The sequence below is a fragment of the Fistularia commersonii genome, chromosome 20 (genome assembly GCF_037954325.1).
Source record: "Fistularia commersonii isolate RoL2024-O1a breed Wild chromosome 20, RoL_Fcom_v1.0, whole genome shotgun sequence".
Classification (NCBI taxonomy): Eukaryota; Metazoa; Chordata; class Actinopteri; order Syngnathiformes; family Fistulariidae; genus Fistularia; species Fistularia commersonii.
Window position 1 is genome coordinate 4,620,744 of NC_141303.1, and position 6,395 is coordinate 4,627,138.

A 6,395-nucleotide genomic window follows, 5' to 3' on the forward strand; every position below is an offset into this window, starting at 1 on the left:
GAGAGCGAAGCGGCGCGTCCGGTCGATAACGATGACAACGCACCCCCCCCCCCCCCCTTTGCGCGACGTGTAGCTCGAATTTGCGTACGGCCTCAAATTCCACGGAGATGAAATATACAGGACTGTCTTAGAAAATTAGAAAATTGTGATAAAGTTTTTTTATCTTCTGTCATGCAATTAAAAAAACTAAAATTGCTTTTTCATGATATTCGAATATTTTGAGATAGTTGAGTTTTCTTAAGATGTAAGCCATAATCAGAGTTATTAAAATAATAAAAGGCTTGCAATATTTCCGTTGATTTGTAACGAATCCAGAATGTATGACATTTTTGTTTTTGTAATTGCATTACAGAAGATAAAGAACTTTATCACAATATTCTTATTTTCTGAGACGGTCCTGTATTTGTAACACGAATAAACGCAGAGGATACGTGATAAATGCCTAAAATAAAACATCTTAAAAGAAGTAAGAAAGTCTATGAATGCCGAGACAAAGAGTTTATTGCCTGTATCTGGAAAGCTATCGCTTTTTAAAGGATAAAGCAAGGACATTTTGGGTTGACGGTATTTGATTAGTTACGTTTCTTTCCTTTTCTCCTTTTTTTTTTTATGTGCTCGTTTTATTTCATTACATTTTTTATTCATCGTACTACAACAGGTTATTATAATAATGTATTTGACAACCGCTCTAGAAGTTTTTAGACGACTTTATCCCGACTCTTAACGCACTCGCTATACGCCCTTGACTTGAAAAATGAACCCGAGGAGACTTTACAGTTCTGAATCTCCTGCCTTGTCAAAGACAGGTCAAAGTGAGCAGTAAATAAGGGAATAAATATCTCATTGAGCCTCGTGTGAGTTCTTAGGCTCTGTCAGAACCTGTTATTGAGGTTCCGCAAAAGCGAGGGTGTGTGTGCGTCCGTGTGTGAGAGCGGTGGGAAGAAGTAACCTGACCCCCAGTCTTGCCCTGGGAGCTTGTGCTGCCGGGGCTATAATTAGAGGAACAGACAGCAGCTGGTGTTACTGTTGGACTGGTCTGCTTTATATGTAGGACGCACAGAGGGGGCTGAGAGCCGGGGGACACGGAACACACACACACAAACACACACACACACGCAAGTACACTTAAGTATGTATTCACAAAATTCCGGTCCTGTTCTCCATGAGACCTCGGCAGACAAGGTGCGCTCGGCGGGCCTCCGTGAAATTACCGAGACGTGCAGTCGCGGCAAGGTTTCGAATGCTTACGAAACCCCCCTTTTTATATCAATTTTGCGTTTTGTCTTTGACATAGCGAAAGCCCACCTAGTGTTACAAACATGCCGGGCTGAACCCTGAGCACACAGAAGACAAAAATCTATTTCATTTGATTTTATCATGTGTTTTGGACTTGGAATTCAAGCTGCCGGGCAGGAGGTCTAGAGGAAGACCAAAGAGAAGATTTATGGACGTAGTGAGAAAGGATATGCAGTTAGTTGGTGTGAGAGAAAAGGATACAGAGAATATCTTACACATCTGGCCCGTTTTGTTTTTTTATCCGTCCCGCCGAACAATTTCCTTTGAATATTTTAATATTTATCTTCAATCAATATTGAATTTTAGAAACTCCTTAATTTTTCCTTTTTGTTTAATTTTGTATTGTTGATTACATACAAAATAATGTCGGTACATTTATATGATCATTAATGATTTTAATGTTGAAATAAAATGCCAAAAATTTTTTAGATTTCATTTAAATTTTTCATTTTTTTTCAACAATGTTGAAATAAAATGCCAAAAAATTTAAGCATTTCAATTACGTTTTTCTTTTTGTTCAATTATGTTGAAATAAAATGCCAAATAATTTAAATATTTCAATTAAATTTTTCAATTTGTTTAATAATGTTGAAAGAAAATGCCAAATAATTTAAATATTTCAATTATATTTTTCATTTTGTTCAATAATGTTGAATTAAAATGCCAAAAAAATTAAATATTTCAATTACATTTTTCATTTTGTTCAGTTTACATGCTACCTAGTTGGCCCGTGCATAAAAATTAAAAAAGAAATGTAGCCCGCCAGCCAAAATAATTCCCCACCCCTGGGTTAGATGGAAAAGGCTGATTTGCCGTGACAAACCCCTGACCGGAGAAGCTGAAAGGAAACCAAGAATTTTGGACTTCTCTTGTTGTGATTGGTCTTCCCAGGACCATTAGATATGATATAACTAACCTCTTTGGCTAGTGAGTATATTTTAAACCCCGCTTTAAACGATTAAAGTGGTGTTCAAAACACAATAGGAAGAAAAAGCCAAGACGAATGAGTTTATTCACACAAAACAAACGGTAACATTTAGCTACAGCAATAGGAGTTATTAAATTAAAAAAAAAAAAAAAGGCACGAGGCTTGTTTTTTTGTTTGAAGGAGATTTGGGAACTGAGTGATACCAGAAGATCTGAGATGTTATGAGGCCATTAAGAGCTTTAGTAACCATTGCGCCGAGTCCTGAAATGAACCTGGTTCATGTCGCCATCCTTGCCGCAGCATTTTGGAGCATCTGCAGGCAAGTTAATGAGGACCTTGGGACAAACTAAGTAAAGGGAATTGCAGTTGTAGAATAATGAAAGCGTCGCTGACATTGTTTTTTTTTCTTATATATATCATGTACAAAGCGTGCGTGTATGAGGTTGAATGTAGTTCATTATTGCTCTTTCATGGCAGAGCTGATTTGTTCATCGAGGCTGAGAACGAAATGTAATTAACTTTTTTTAGATTAGCTCACGAGCATGGATTCTTACGACTTCTTACTCTTTTCTCAGTCTCTGTTTTTTTAACAAGTGATGCTCTTCATGTGTTATGTTTTTCTTAAACACACCTTACCAGCCATAACAATTATAAATTGTAAACCGAATGGCCCGACAGACAGCAGAAAACGGCAAACGTAGAAATATTTGTGGTTCTGATCCAAACAATTATATTTCTTCCAAGGTGTTTGAAGTTGAGCATATTTAGAATCTCCACAACATATAAGTGAAAAGATATCCAAAATTACATTTTTATCAAGTGCCTCATCTCAAGTGTTTCCTGTTTTTCTGGAGGGAGATGAGGCTTGGGTTTGACACGCCAATTTTCTAATTGTCTGCGATAAGATAAGTTGGAAAATAGCTGTTGTTCAGAAAATGTTAATTAGAAAAACAAAATCCTCATGCGCTTTTTTTCAGTAACTGACCAGTGAGTGCCTGAGTTTTTATTTCTTTGTACCCGGTTTGGATAAAGCTTCATCTTTTATGCCCTTCTAAAAGCTTATTGTTAGCAAGTAATATGCTTTTGGTTTGTTTTCTCTCTTGTCAAGTTATACGGCCAGTGTTTAACCAGAAAATTTTGATTGTTCTTTTGAGATTAGTCACATTTAAAGTTAGAGTTTCAATGTAAATCATCTTTGAATGAAGTTATTTAAGAAAAGACAATTCATTGACTGAAGTGGTTAGTAGTAGAACTAAGTGTCACATTGACTTAATTTACTTAAATTCACTTGAAGTGGTCAAACTTGAATCCAAACGATCCAAACCCATTGTACGTCTAAAGGTCGTCCCCGACTTCTTAAAGCTCATGTTGTTTGTGTTTCCAGCTGGATTTATACTTCACTAAGGTGGCAGAAAAAAAAAAACTGCACATTCTGAAAACAAAGCGTTCCAGAGACATTTTTCATTAAGAGCTTGTCAAATCAAAACTATTATTGAAGCTATGATGTCACTTACTTGAGCATTTACTTCAAAATATTATGACACCTGCCTCTGCGTTGAACATAAATCGACTTTTACACGTGTATTTTATAAGATTGTTAATGCGCAAGTAACAAATGCACACGGGGGCATTTAGGATTTAATGGGATATATATTTGACGACTCTTAGTTAGCTATCAAAACTAAAGCATTCATCGTGCTAAGCTAACTAGCATCGCCAAGTCCCCAGAGAACATTGAGGATATCTGTTTTCATACTTACGTTTGGTTCATACTTACGTTTGGTTCAAAGCAGACATTTAACCCCTTACATTAAAAATGTTGACCTGGAAATTCAAACCATGTGATTAAAAAAAAAAAAAAAAAATGTTTGTTTTCTCCTGTTGGAAATGTGAGTTTTTTTTTCTTTCACATCATCGCATAATATCTTTTGCAAACGGCCGCGCGCGTCTTGGATTTCTGAAGCGTGATCGCTTTTCGGAGCCACAGAACAAGACCCAGAATAATGAGTTGCGATGGAGAGGGTGTTATTCATACGTGCGCTGCTGAGCTTGACTTATGATTAAGCCTCTTCTCAAGTGTGTGATATAGGTAGTAGGGATCACAATGGATCACTGATAAAGATCCATCAGTAGTCTGACTTTCATTTATATTTGACGGTGAGAAAGACAGGAGAAGGAGGGGCGGGCGCTATTAGCTCTGAGGCATGTGGGATAAATAAAGCATTTAATTAGAGACAAGAGACACATTGGACACTTCAGCAATTACCATTTGAAAAATCATTTGATGTTTTATTTTTATAATCTCGAGGGAGGCTGACATCTGAATCTAAATCTGGGGTGTAGAAAAAAAAAATCCTAAGCCCCTTACTCTCTTTCTCAAAGTTCCCTCTGATCCTTCTGCACGAGGGCTTCGTATCCTCCGTGCCTATGCGTCGGGATGCAAATATAGCCGACGCCATATCTATATCTACAATCTGCCCCTTTTCCGTTGAGAGGCATGTTTTCCCGCAACTCGCACTTTGTCAGCAGGAGCTCAACTCGTAGAAAATAAAGAAAGACCAACGTTCTGTTGCGGGAACCAAAGCTCAGGCCGGCCCGGCACTGGTCAGCATCATCTCAGCCGCTGACAACATATTTCGTTTTTCCGTCTTCATTTCAGTTATTTACCTTTTGTTTCGATTATTCCCCGTTCCGATGGCTGCTGTACTCGCACACAATAGTGGATGCTCACGAGAGATGTCCTGATGAAACCAACCATCCAAAGTAAATCTGATGAAACTTACGGCAATCACCGGGCTGCAGAACGCTGTGTGCTACTTCGACTGTGTGTTTGTTCGACTGAAAGATACACTGATAGACGCTAAATAATTCCTCCTTCTATCTTCCGAATCCTGTTGCTGTTGAGATTTTTTAAAGGTGTTATGAGATAATCCCCGCGAGCATCAAATTTAGACACGCCTGGAATCTTTGCTGATTCTTCGCTGAGGCGGAGAGACCGAACCTGGAGAACCCGCTCGTCTCCTCGGGCTCTCCTTGAGGTTCAGCACCTTGGACAGCGAACAAGGCGAGGCCGACGTTCTCGACAGCAGGATGCTGCTCCATGGCAGAAAAGAGCATACAAATCCCCAATGGTATAACATGTCACATCTTAGACTCGATTGTCTTTTTATCTTGACTCGTGTTTTTTTTCTTCCGTCTTGACTTGTCATGAACGCGCCGCTCTTCGACTCGAGCCTCGAACGTCCCGAAAAACAGAGACTGGTTTTAAATTGGAATGGTTATTTATTTCTGTGTTTGTTTTATTTTGAAGGGAAACGTCGAGAGGTGTTGATGTTGTGAGAGCAGCGCTTCCTGTGCTGCACAATTTAATAGCAAAAAGCGACTGTCATGGCTGGATCAAACACCATTTGGATAGTTTAAATGGAGCTGTTGTGAATATCAGGTGTATCATTTAGTGCATATGCAAACTACATAAAACAAGAGAAAATACAGCAATAATGAACCCACAAACAAATGAATAAATTGTCTCAGAAAAAAAAAAAACAACAACACTCTAGCAAAGACTGTAACATAGACCAATAACTAATTGATGATGTGTTTATAATACAGGCCAAGTTTTTTCATTACCAATTTACGGTTTGATCATCACACCCTGACTTGCTTTAAAGGGGAAGGAAGAGAATCCCGGAGGGTTGTGCCTTTTTTAATTGAAAGTGTAGTTTGGGCTAATAGGTGCTGCTGTGAGTGACTATACTTTTTTTTTTGTAGTAGTAGTATTTTGATGTTAAAGGTACTTTATTGAGTCTCTGCAGTCGAATATTAATGAATGGCCGACCTGGAAATATTTTAAGGCACATTTAAGCTGATAATAACTAATGGGATTGCTTGCAAATAGTGCAAAGTATCTGATGTAGGAGTGGCCCGGCCTCAAAGCACTGAGGTATCGTTCGATATAAACATTCACTGTTGAAGTCGAGCAAAAGAAATAAACTAAAAATGATAGAAAAAAATAAGTAAATAAATCTTCCTCTTGCTTCAAATTAGGTGCCACTTGTTAATGAAAACATTTGACTTGTTGTCCTGATGAACCTGCAACTAGTTGATCAATCTCAGTTTTATAATCTTTTTGCAAACCAGGATTTTTAATTGAGCTGGTTCTTCAAAATATGAC